Source organism: Peromyscus eremicus, chromosome 2, assembly GCF_949786415.1.
Source record: "Peromyscus eremicus chromosome 2, PerEre_H2_v1, whole genome shotgun sequence".
In the NCBI taxonomy this organism is placed as follows: Eukaryota; Metazoa; Chordata; class Mammalia; order Rodentia; family Cricetidae; genus Peromyscus; species Peromyscus eremicus.
Window position 1 is genome coordinate 133,452,628 of NC_081417.1, and position 14,026 is coordinate 133,466,653.

Consider the following 14,026-nt stretch of genomic DNA (forward strand, 5'->3'; position numbering starts at 1 on the left):
TAACTCATCCACAGAGTTAGTCAATCATGGGGGAAAAGTGTTTTAAAAAAAAATCTCCACAGGGCGGTGGTGGTGCACACCTTTAATCTAAGCACTCAGGAAGCAGAGGCAGGCAGATCTCTGTGAGTTTCAGGACAGCTAGGGCTGTTACACAGAGAAACCCTGTCTCAAAAAAACCAAAAACAAAAGCAAAACAAAACAAAAACACTTCTATCTCCACTGTCCATAGAAAGACTTTTACCCCCAGCAATTATCCTGTAAACAGTACAGTATAGCTACTCCTCATCTAGCGTCTACATTGTACTAGATATTACAAAGATAAACAGGAGGATGTATGTAAGGTACAAGCAAATACTATGTCATTTTATATAAAAGACTTCTGAGGGGCTGGGGAGATGGCTCAGAGGTTAAGAGCACTGGCTGCACTCCCAAAGGTCCTGAGTTCAATTCCCAGCAACCACATGGTGGCTCACAACCATCTGTAATGAGATCTGGTGCCCTCTTCTGGCCTGTAGGCAGACATGCAGGCAGAACAGTGTATACATAAATAAATAAATCTTTAAAAAAAAAAGAAAGAAAGACTTCTGAGCCAGGCAGTGGTGGCGCACGCCTTTAATCCCAGCACTCATGAGGCAGAGTCAGGTGGATCTCTGTGAGTCTGAGGCCAGACTGGTCTACAGAGCAAGATCCAGGACAGGCACTAAAAACTACACAGAGAAACCCTGTCTTGAAAAACAAAACAAAACAAAACAAAACAAAAAAAGACTTCTGAATCTTCAGATTTGGGTGTCTGTGAGGTATCCTGGAAGCAACCACTCAAAGATATCCAGAGTGGAAAAATATAAACCTTTCCTAGAACTGGAAAAGCCTGATAGAGTTCAGTGGTAGAGTGCTTGCCTAGTATACACAAGGCCCTGAGTTCAATCCTAAGATGATCCTAAAGCTGAGGGAAGGCACCCAAAGAAACAAACTGGAAGAGGGGACCCTTTTCTGGAAGCTAGGATGTAAACCTGTTGGAAAACATGTATGATAATATAAGAAGTATGCTGGAAGCCGGGCAGTGGTGGCACACGCCTTTAATCCCAGTACTTAGGAGACAGAGGCATGGAGTGAGTTCCAGGACAGCCAAGGCTACACAGGGAAACCCTGTCTCAAAAAAACCAAGAAGAAGAAGAAGAAGAAGAAGAAGAAGAAGAAGAAGAAGAAGAAGAAGCAGCACTAATGTGCTGGGCCACCCAGGCTAGACTTGGTAGCAGAAACACCCAAGTACAGGCAGGTGACAGCTAGCAGAAGTACCCAGAAGAGTCATGAACCTACCTTCAGATGGAATGGCGCAAGGCCTGATGTCCACATGGGGAGAGATGCTGGAAACACCCTCCAGGGAGCTGGTTAGCAGAAGCTGGGAGCTGGCACCCAGGAGTCAAGAGTGTCAGAGCCAGTTGGGCTGAGCAAGACCTGAGGTGGGCAGTGTCCTCAGTGGGAGCACCGTTCGAGGTGGCCCTGGGCTAGGGCTATATTTTTGTAGGCATTAATGTGACGAGGACACACAGCCAGGGCAAGACACTAACAGATAGCTCCCGTGCCTGCGTGTGCCTCTGGCCGTAGAGGAAGGAGAGTCAAACTCAGCAGAACCAGGAAGTCAAGTTCCTGCCTGCTGCGATGGCTCTGCAGCACCATCTACTGACAAAACCTCGCGCTCTCCCTGAAAGAAACCCTTAAAGCAGAAAGAAACCCTTAAACCTGTGGGTCGCGACCCCTGTGGGGGTTAACCAGTCCTTTCACAGAAATCATCTAAGACCATCGGAAAACACAGCTGTTTACATCACAATTCATAAGAGTAGCAACATTAAAGTTATGAAGTAGCAACAATTTTATGGTTGGGGTGACCACCACATGAGGAACTATTTGTTAAGGGGTCACGGCATTAGGAAGGTTGAGAACCACTGCCTTAAAGGAACTATGCCACCATGGAGGAACAGGTAACAGAGGGAAGATTGGAAGAAGCAACAGATGTGTAATGGCCATGTCTACCCACAGGTGCAACGGGAACAGCCACCTGTGGCTTATTGATTCAGGCAACTGTTTAACACGACTGTTTACAAGCAACAGCCAAAGATGAACTGCTAAAACGAAACAACAGAAAACCCGCAGGAAAGAAAAGACACAAAGGGTAAATACCACTACATTAAATTCTAGAACATTTCGGGCTAATCTGCAGGGGGAGATATCAGTTAGTAAACTACACGTAGTGTCTTAGGCTTGTAAATCCAGTCCTTGGGGAGCCGAAGCAGGAGGACCAAGTATTCAAGGATCATCTGGGTTACGAAGCCACACCCTATCCCCCAAACAAAACAAGAAAGAATGCATTGTGTCTTCTGTAGTTATACCTCCATAATGCCTATTTTCAAAATGGCATCTGAAAATAGGAGTCTATGGGGTAGGATGGAGACTGTCATCTTTTACAAACCTTGCTCCCAGGGAATTCCTGGTCAGGAGCCATTTGAAAGGACTGGAGCTTTGGTGATAACATTGGAAACTTATCTTCACCCAGGAAGTAGAATGTAAAAGTGGGAATGTCTTCATGACTAGAATGACTGATGATTCTAGATTATTCCCAGGATGCAGCTGAGATGGTATCGCTGCTCAAGAAACTGAAGCCATGGTTGGCCATAGGACATGGGAGCTGCATTCTTCTCATCGAGTGCATTAGGGTGCTTTCCACAGCTGAGATAAACACTATGGCCAAAAGCAGCCTGGGGAGGAGAGGGCTTAGTTCCACTTACAGTCTGTAAGCAAGAAGTCAAGGCAGGAACTTGGAGACAGGAGCTGAAGCAGAGGCCAGGTAAGAACACTGCCTACTGGCCTGCTCTCTTATACACCCCAGGACCACCTGCCCGGGGAGCCACTGCCAAAGTGGGTGAGGCCTTCCCACATCAACCATCAATCAAAAAAATGAACTACAGGCTAATCTGATAGAGGCATCTCCTCAGTTGAGGTCCCCTCTTCCCAGATGACTCTAGCTGTGTCAAGCTGACAAACAAAACAAAACAAAACAAAACAAAAAAAACCCCTTACCAGCACATTTAGCCGTTACTAGTTAACAGTTTCCATGGTTGGCCACAGACCCGAGTGGTGTGAGGAGGGGACAGTGACAAAAGACTGGCTGATCAAGGCTAGATGTTGTGACTCACGTCTTTAATCCCAGCACTGGGAGGCAGAGGCAGGTGAATCTCTGTGAGTTTGAAGTCAGCCTGGGCTACATAGTGAAACTCTGTTTCAAAGCAAACTGGCTGATGGAGCACGCAGGGAAAGCTCAGTGGGTAGGGAGGAGCAGCCTGCCCAAGAAAAGGCATCACTGAAGATTCCACTGGCTTCCAAAAGTGAGTCACTGAGGACTGGCACAGAAGAACAAGGCCCGTGCCAATAATAACTATGTGAGCGAGTTGTAAAGAGGCTGCAGAAGTGTGTCGAGCAGCTCCTTTATAAATAAAGCCTAACAATGGCTCACTAGCTAATGCCTCTTGTATGGGTGGTAGAATTGAGGTCTACAGTCTTGATTTTTTTTTAATGTCTTTATATATTTGCCTCCAAACTTCATAGATTGGTAAAGAATATCTTCCAGGATCCAGGAATGAAAATGTAGCCTAGTTCTAAAAGTATCAGCCAGGTGTGGTGGGATATGCCTTTAATCCCACCACTCTGGAGAGAGAGGCAGAGTCTCTGTGAGTTCAAGGCCAGTCAGGACTACCTAGTGAGATCCTGTATCAAAAATAATAGGTAATAGTAATAGTAATAACAATAATATCATCCCCCTCTGATTGAGTATGGTAGTGCACACCTGTAATCCCAGCACTCTGGAGGTAGAGGCTGGAAGATCATTGCTATATTCAGCGGCATAGAAGGTTCGACTTAGCCTGGGCTATGTGAGACCCTGTTTTTTCAAAAAGTAATCATCCCCTCAAAAAACCTTCATCTCTCTTATGGGTTTTATAAAATTATCTCTTGTGGTTAGGGATGTACTTAATGGTAGAATGCTTGCCCAGCATATGCAAGGTCCTGGGTTCGATCCCCAGCCATGCAAAATGAGTGCATGAATGAATGACATTAATACACAAATACTGTAGAAAAAAAGTCCCTTCCTTTCCTGGGTCTAAGACATGTCAACGATCCAGAGGGACCTCTCTCTGAACTGATCTTAGGGTGAATATGCATTGAATGGTTTTTCATCCTAGTGAGAATGCTTTTATTTTGTATGATGGAAGATTAAACTGACAGCCCACAATCTCATAGGTACTATCTTAAAGATTTTTTTAAAATTATGTGTGAGTATTTTGGCTGCATCTATACCTGTGTACCACATGCTTTACTGGTGGCTTTGGAGTCAGAAGAGGGTAATGGACCCTGGAGAATTGGAGTTTAGGGCAGTTGTGAGCTGCCATGTGGGTGTGGGGAATCAAACCCGGGTTCTCTAGAAGAGCAGCCAGTCTCTTAACTGCTGAGCCAGCTCTCCAGCCCCCTTAGAGATCTTTTAAAAACTTCTTTTTACAGTTATGTGTTAATTTGTATGTGTAGGTTTGGGGGGCAGCACATGTGCCGTAGTGTGTGTGTGGAGGCTGGAGCTTTCTGGTAAGCCAGTGAGTTCCAGGTTCAGTAAGAGACCGTGTCTCAAGAGAAGAAAATGGAGCTGGGTGTGGTTGTGCACGCCTTTAATCCCAGCACTCAGGAGGCAGAGTCTAGTGGATCTCTGTGAGTTTGAGGCCAGCCTGGTCTACAGAATAAGTTCCTTGTCAGCCAGGGCTACATAGTGAAACTCTATCTCAAAATAAATAGCAAGATCTTATCTCAAAGAAACAAACAAAAAACAGTGGTATACAAATAGGGTAATACTTTCACTAATGCAAAGGTGCCCAACATCACTAATTATCAGGGCAATGTAAATCAAAACTACAGTGAGACACTACCTCATACCTATTAAGATGGCCACTATGAATGCACAGAAGATAATAAGCATTCTAAGGTCTGAAGGAAATTGGAACTCTGGTGCCTTCAGGGTAGGAATTTTTATTTTTTTATTTTTTTGTTTTTTTGAGACAGGGTTTCTCTGTGTAGCTTTGCGCCTTTCCTGGAACTCACTTGGTAGCCCAAGCTGGCCTCGAACTCACAGAGATCCACCTGGCTCTGCCTCCCGAGTGCTGGGATTAAAGGCGTGTGCCACCACCGCCCGGCAGGAATTTTTAAAAGGAAAAGAATATGGCAGACAGGTTCCCAGAATATTAAGAATGCTATTACTAGAGGGTCCAGCAATTCTTTTTTTCTGGGCATATACTCAAATGAATTGAAAATGAGGTCTCAAGGAGATATTTGCATACTCAAGTCCTACAGTAGAGTCATTCACAATATATAAAACATGGACAAAATCAAAGTGTCCATTGATAGGTGAATGAATAAGCCAGATGTGGGGATGTCCACAGACTAGAATACTGTTCAGTTGTGAAACAGGGAGTTCTGACACATTTGATTGTGCAAATGAGATTTAAAGATATTCTGTAAAGCAAAATAAGCAGTAACAAAAAGACAAGCACAGTGTGACTCCACTAAGTGAGATATTTTAGAGTAAGCGGTTGCTAGGAGCTGTGAGGAGAGGGACCAGGGAGTGATGCCACAGGGGGAGCTTCAGACTTTGTGAGATGAAGAGGTTGCAGAGAGAGTTGCACACCAGCACCGGTGGACTGGACACTGAAAATGATTAAGATGGCAGATTTTGCCAGGCGATGGTGTTGCATGTCTTTAATCCTTGTCCTTGGAAGGCAGAGACGGGGGGAAAAAGAAAAGATGGCAGATTTTACAATATACGAATTTCAACCATAAGAGAAATATTTTTAAAATGAAGAATGCAAGTAAAATAAGCAATTCTTTGCATTTATAGCCACATGGTCGTGAAAGCAGTTTCAGTGGGTGACGTGGTTAATCTGGAACTGGGATTTACATATCAAATAATTCTTTGGACAGTCTAAACTCTTGCATTCTGTGACTTGTTTTATTTTGTTTTTTTTTTTGAGACAGGGTCTTATGTAGTCCAGGCTGGCTCCAACTCATTGTGAAGCGAACAAGGGCCTTGAATTTCTGGTTCTCCTGCCTCTGCCTCCCCAGTACTGACACCACAGTGCTTGATTTTTCCGTGATGCTGGGAACTGAACCCAGGGCTTCACGCATGGCTAACCATGTATCTACCAACTGAGCCCCATCTCCAGTCCCTCCTGTGGCCTCTCTAAGAGAACAGAAATAAGTTGTTTTCTATCCTATACCAGTGAATTACATTGAGCTCAAGTGTCTGCGTTAGCTGGCTTTCTGACACTGTGATGAAACACTGGGATCTTCAGTTTTAAAGAAGGAATGGTTTGTTTTGGCCCTCTGCATCAGAGGTCTCAGTCCCAGAGCTCTTGGCCCTGCTGCCTTGGAACCTCAGCTTAGGCGGCATAACTGGCAGAGAGCTGTGGCAGTCAGTAAGCAATCAGAGAGGAAAGGGCTGGTGTCCCTCATTTCCCCTCAAAGTGAGCTTCTCTTACCCCCCCCCCCCCCCCCCGTAGGAACCAGGTGAGCAGCGTCATCAGAAGAGGGGCTGACTTCCCGAATAGGCTAAGTCAGCACTTCCTTGGAATGCTGGTCATCCAAGGACAAAGCTGGCTGGCGAGTTAATGATGCCACTGCTCATGCAGTCTAACATAATGCTTTTCTTCCTGTGGCGAGCAGTACAATCAAAAAGGAATGCTGAGGAGCAGAGGGCTATTGGTCTGCATGCCACAGACTTTGTCTCTCCCCCTTCTCCTTCCCTCCTGCCTCTCCTCATAAGTTTCAGTCAGCCTCACGTCTGGCATGAAGCCTTTGGATGTTTTCTTTAGTCTCTCGGCAATCTAGTCCATCCTGTCCTACACTCCTAACTCCTAGCTCAGCTGGGCTGTGGACAGTGCGCCCCCCCCCCCCCCCCGCCCGCTCTTGTGGACACACACACACATACACACACACACACACACACACACACACACACACACCGCCCCGTTACACCACCAATGGGTCTCGCCACTTCCCAGTAATGTCACAGGCTGGCAACCAAGCTTTTCACATAAGAGCCTTTGGGAAAAATTTAAGATCCAGCTCGTAAATGTGCACACATACCCCTTTGTGGGTATGTTTTATTTTGTTGTTGTTGTTGTTTGTTTTTTGAGACAGGGTTTCTCTCTATGTAGCTTTGCGACCTTCCTGGAACTCACTCTGTAACCCAGGCTGGCCTTCGAACTCACAGAGATCTGCCTGCCTCCCAAGTGCTGGGATTAAAGGCGTGTGCCACCAGTGCCGGGATCCTTGGGGGGTATGTTTTAGGAGACTGATGCTTGTTGGAAAACACGCGTTGGGGAATCAAGTGTCTGAGTTCTTAGGACAGCGCTATCCTGACCCATTTAAGGAATTCTCTGAAGGCTGTACAGACCTGAGCACAGCCTGCTCTGACTTTGAAGTGGAGACAGGTTTAGGAAGCCAGTGAGTCCTTGCCTATGGTGACTCCCCTTCTCTGCAGGCACAGTTGGCACCCTGTTCCAGTGAGGACCAGCACTCACCACATGAGTGGTGTCTTCTTTGCCTTAGGCAGGTGAGAGCACCTTGAGAGATCATCTAAGTATGCGCCTGGCCTGCATTATGATAGCTGCATGTTTCTCTGCCTAGGTAGAGGCAAGACGTTATTGCCTCTTATGTTGCAGGCAAGACATTACTGGGAAGGGGAGCCCAAGTAGCAGGGAAGTCAGCTGGCCAACCTTGCGGAAGACGGGCCTGACCTGAGGCTCTCTAGCCTCTTCTTTTGTATTAAGCACATTTTCCCCTGGTTAACAGGGCCGAGAGGACTGGGCTGGGTATCTGAGCACCAGGGTGTGGTACTCAAGTACCAGGCAGAGTGGTGAACCAGGCGGACCTGGTCAGACCCAGAAACCCACCCACCCCTACCCCAGCCCATTTCTCCTGCATTGGGAATCATTCCAAATACTCCATTTATCCACAGCAAACATACCGATTAAAACCTCTTGGCTATACAAGATGCTCAGAGGGTAAAAGCAGTCACTGTGCAGGCCTGATGACCTGAGTTCCGTCCCTGGAGCCTACAAAAGGTGGAAGGGGAGAAACAAATCCAGGAAGGAGTGGAAGGGGACGAGAAAACCGCCACACATGCAGCCCGAGATGGCACCCGTAGGCATCTATAACCTGTGGAGGCCGGAGGACAACCCCGGGGTGTCTCAGTTGCTTAGAACTCACCAAGCAGGCCAGACTAGGCAGCCATTGAGCCTGTTTCTGCCTGTCTAAGGTCAGAATTCCAAGCGACCCCACCATTCCTGCTTTGTTTTGTTGTAAACACAGGCTTGGGGATTGAACTCAGATCCTTGTGTTTTCAAGGCAAGCACTTTACCAACTGAGCCATTTCCTTAGCTTCTCTCATTTTGAGATAGGGTCTTACTGTGTAGCTCAGGCTGGCCCTGAACTCTAGACCCTCCCAAATTGCTCCTCCCAAGTGTGACACCCTGCCTGGGCACTGTCATCAGCACCTGTGGTAGAATAGTGTCTGTCGTGTGTGTGGGAAAGAACTAAAGCCGATTTTCATCTCCAGTGCCTCTCTGAACATGAAAAGAGCAGGAAGAAGGGGGAGAGTGTGGGATGGAGACTAGCTGTCAGTGTTTCCGTTTGCTGCCTTTAAGAAACACTGAGGGTTGGAGCAGGGCTGTAACTCAGACTCAGTTGGTAGGATGCTTGCCTAGCATTCCATCCCGGGTTTCATCTCCACCACCACTATACAGATGTGGTGGTGCACACCTGGAATCCTAGCACCCAAGATAGTTGCAGTAGGATCAGACGTTCAAGGTCATCCTGGGCTATAGAGAAAGTTTGAGGCCAGGCTGGGATACTCAGAGAACAGAAGCTGGGGGCTGGAGAGACAGTTCAGCGGAAAGAGCACTTGTTGCTCTTGCAGAGGACACGGGTTTAGTTCCCAGCATGTGGTGGCAGCTCACAACCATCAGTAAGTAGCTCTAGTTTCAGGGAATCAGATGACCTTGCCCTTTTCTGACCACTATAGGCATCAGGCATGTGCAGGATGCACAGACATACATGCAGGCAAAACACCCATACATATAAAACAAATAAATCTAAAAAGTGTGTTAAAAAGCAAAAACATAAAAGCAACCAAGTCTTGACTGTTAGTTACAGCTGCAGTCTATTCCATTGTTGGGCATAAAGTTTATTAAACCGACTTCTACTGATGGGTATGTTTTGTATTTTTCACCACTGAAGGCAATGCCAAAATATTTTCATGTTCAATTGAAATGTGCAAATCTACCCACAAGAGAGAGTCTCGGGAACAGAATCTAGCTCAAAAGGCAAATGCATCTACAGTCTTGGTGGACAGTATGGGGTTCTCCTCCACAGCAGTTGCTCTATTTTGTTCTTCTCCCATCCCAGCAACACGTAAGAATACCTGTCTCTACAGAGCCTTGCTAACAGTGGATTTTAAACTGTTCAAGGTTTTGCTTCCCTGACAGGTAGGAAAGACATCCTTTCGTTTCCTTCATTTTTTGAGACCAACTCTCACTGTGCAGCCCTGACTGGCCTGGAATTTGGCTATGTAGACCAGACTGGCCTCTGTTGGGAGCACAGCATGAAGGTCCTGTGCCCACAGATCTCCAGAGAACCAGGAAGGTTAAGATCTCCAGAGAGGGCTGGAGAGATGGCTCAGAGGTTAAGAACACTGCTTGTTCTTCCAAAGGTCCTGAGTTCAATTCCCAGCAACCACATGGTGGCTCACAACCATCTGTAATGAGATCTGGTGCCCTCTTCTGGCCTGCAGGGATTCGTGCAGACAGAACACTGTATATGTAATAAATAAATAAATCTTTAAAAAAAAAAAAAAAAAAAAAAAGATCTCCAGAGAAACCAGGAATGTTGAGCACAGAGAATTGTCTTTCCAATGGGAAAGAGGAAAAACCTGTTCTTCCATCCAGAAGGCTGAGGATTGGATGTGATTAACAGCCTGGTAGTCTGTGTTATCTCAGGCCATATCAAGCTCTTATCACAGGACCAGAGATGGCTAGCAGTCTGAATGACCCTGATAGCCGGAGGCTCCCCCAAGCTCCCCCAACCAGGAGCGAGATGGCTAACAGCCCAGATGGGCTCTATGCTATCTGTAGGACTACAGCCAGGACAGACCCTTAGGCCCTTAAGCTAGTACAGGTAGCCTGTCTCCGGAACCCATCTTCTTAGAGGGAATGACAGGTACCCTGAGTCGAGTTTCAATGTAATTATGATTTCTTGTGCAAGGAGGATTGCATTACACCAGGAAACTTTTCTCAAATTGTCCTGGGCTTAAATACATGGGGAATAAATTACCTGTTATTAGACTCCCTGAAGTCTGATCCAGATTGACTAGGTCAATCTGCACAGGGTTTTCATTCTTATCTCTTCTCGGGGTTTGCAGGGACCCCCTCAGGCCTCAAACTCAGAGATCACGCCAGCTTTGCTGCAATTAAGAGCACACACCACCACACCTGGCCTCGGTTTTCTTTTCATTGACATTTCTTGTTATGAGACAGGTTGAACACATACATTTACAAGTCCATACATTTAAAAGTCATTCATGTTTATCTGTGAAATTGCTCCACATTGTCTGCGATTGTCTTCTATGTGCATAATCACGAACCTACACACACATATATAACCCTGTAGCTAAAATCTCTTCCCATGGGGAGATGTAAACATGGTCTATGTTTCTCTATGTTTGGGGGATACTTACAGAAATGTGGGTGCTTTTCCCCCAAAAGGCTGCACTGGAAAGCTTTTACCCAGCAGGGACAAGGACCTCCCTGCAGATGCATAGATGGAGCCCTTTGCCCTGGTCCTCCCAGGCTATATGCACTCTAGTCCCTCCCCAAGGCCAGGTGTGATTAAGGCACAGTTGCATACAACAGGTGGTAGGGAGCTGGCAGGCTACTCAGGTGAGGGCCTTGTGGCCCTCCCTATTCCTCCATGAGGGGATGTGAACAGTCAAGGAGCCCAGCCGGTAATGCTTTTGGAAGTGGAAACAGCCCAATTCCCCAAGATTGCTGTTGTTTGGCTCGGAGAACAGTCACTCACAAAAACCTTACACACAAATACACGAAAAAGTAGATAAGACAAAAAATTATTCAGCCGGGCAGTGGTGGCGCACGCCTTTAATCCCAGCACTCGGGAGGCAGAGCCAGGCGGATCTCTGTGAGTTCGAGGCCAGCCTGGGCTACCAAGTGAGTTCCAGGAAAAGGCGCAAAGCTACACAGAGAAACCCTGTCTCAAAAAACCAAAAAAAAAAAAGGTGGAGTCTTACTCTGTTCCCTGGGCTGTTCTCCAATTGCTGGGCTCAGGCAATCCATTCATCCTAACCTTCTGAGATCTGGGGTGACAGCCATGTGCCACCACTTCCAGCTTCCATGTCAAGATCTTAGACACTCCTACTCCACTGAGCTGACACTCTGTAGTAGACCAGTTTCAGCTAGCTCAGCTTTGTAATACTTTTATTCTTTTTTGAGACTGGGTCTCACACTGTAGATAGGCTGGTCTTGAACTTATGACAATCTTCCTGCCTTAGCCTTGTGAGGTCTGGGATTACAGTCAAGTGCCACCATACCCAGCTCAGTATTTTGATATTTTTAAGTGGACATACATTTTGTGTTTGGAAGAACCAATGCTGTTGTTTTACAATTACATTTATTTGTGTGTACTTGCACGCCTAGGTACAGAGTGTGCATGTGGACATTGGAGGATAAGTTTCTTGAGTCTGTCTTCTCCTTCTACCACGAGAGTTCCCAGAAATTGAGCTCAGACCATTAGACTTGGTGGCAAGTGCCTTTACCCACTGAGCCATCTCACGAGCTGCCAGTACCATTGTTAATGGGGAAGGGAAATCACTAGGAATTACAAAATCCTGAAAAGCATAAACCAGAAAATCACCCACGAACACTACTGACCTGACTGCATTTCTTCCAGTTTTTTCTAAATGTGACTTTATTGCTATTATATTATTCACATTACCAAAGTTGTTAAAAGTATTCCAAAAGTCCGGGCGGTGGTGGCGCACGCCTTTAATCCCAGCACTCGGGAGGCAGAGGCAGGCGGATCTCTGTGAGTTCGAGGCCAGCCTGGGCTACCAAGTGAGTTCCAGGAAAGGCGCAAAGCTACACAGAGAAACCCTGTCTCGAAAAACCAAAAAAAAAAAAAAAAAAAAAAAAAAGTATTCCAAAAGCATGCTTATTCTTGCTGGAGTATTCTTATACTGCATCATGTGATTTAGAAAAAATATTTCTGTTCTTGTAAAATAATAATTTGTTGTTGTTGTCTTTTTGGCTCTTTACTCTTTGGGGGGCCTGCCACCCAGTTCCCAAATAAATCATGCACGGAGGCTTATTCTTATTTATAAATGCCTGGCCTTAGCTTAACTTATCTCTAGTCAGGTTTCCTTAACTTAAATTATTCTGTTTTTCTTTTGCCTCTGTGTAGTGGTGTTTGCTCTGCCCATGACCTTGGGCTGTAGGACCCGAAGGAGGCGGTGCTTCTTGCCATTGTACTTGACCTCTTAAAAGATCATGAGCCCCTTGTCCCTGCTGCCTGCTTCCTGGTGTGATTGACTGCCAGGTGGATTTGCTCCCGTGTTTACATGGTTCTGTATTTGTGAGTGTATTTCCTCTCTCTCTCTCTCTCTCTCTCTCTCTCTCTCTCTCTCTCTCTATATATATATATATATATATATATATATATATATATATATGTTTTTCAAGACAGGGTTTCTCTGTGTAGCTTTGGAGCCTGTCCTGGAACTCACTTTGTAGACCAGGCTGGCCTCGAACTCACAGAGATTGGCTTGCATCTGCCTCCCGAGTGCTGGGATTAAAGGCATGTGCCACCTCTGCCCAGCTCTCAATTTATATCTTAATAAATCCCTATTACCCATTAAGTAGACTCACGTGGATTGATCTTAATACCTCTGGGCTTTTATCTTTCTCTATTCCTGTATACCTTCTTGTTTCTTATTCCATGCTTGTTGTGTAGCTGGATAGCTGGGTGGCTAGGTGGCTGGGTGGTTGGGTGACTGGCAGCTGGCGGCTGGCCCCTGGCTCCTGGTCTCTCCTCCTTCTCTGGCTACTTCTTCCTTTTCTCCTCCCAGATTTCTCCTTCTATTAATTCTCTCTGCCTGCCAGCCCCTCCTATCCTTTCTCCTGCCTTGTTATTGGCCGTTCAGTTCTTTATTAGACCATCAGGTGTTTTAGACACAGTTTTAGGCACAGTAACACAACTTCACAGAGTTAAACAAATGCAACATAAACAAAGGTAACACATCTTAAAATAATATTCCCCAACAATAATTTTCTTTTTTTTCTTTGAGACAGGATTTCTTCGTGTAGCCCTGGCTGTCCTGGAACTCACTCTGTAGACCAGGCTGACTTTGAACTCACAGAGATCCCCTTGCTTCTGCCTCATGAGTGCTGGGATTAAAGGAGTGTGCCACTACCACCTGGATACTTTAAAAATAATACAAATTACATGTTAATGTGTACTTTTTTATCTGTAATTAATCTAATTGTTTGTTTAATGTAGACTATTTGACACAAATTTTCTGAGTTAAATGGCATAACTATTTTATAGATTTTTGTGTCATATTTTTTGTCTGTCTCTTGAAGCTCAGGCTGGCCTCAAACTCTCCATGTAGTCAGGGCAGGCATTGAACTTCTGATCCTCCTGCCTCTACCTCCCAATTGCTGGGATTATAAGCATGCACCACACTTGGCTTAAAGGCTCCACCCAAACTTTGTTTGGAATAAAGGCTTTTGATATATATGATTATCTTAGTCAGTATTCTATTGCTGTGAAGAGACACCATGATCACGGCAACTCTTATAAGGGAAAGCATTTAATTGGGGCTGGCTTAGAGTTTCAGAGGTTTAATCCATTATCATGGCGGGAAGCATGG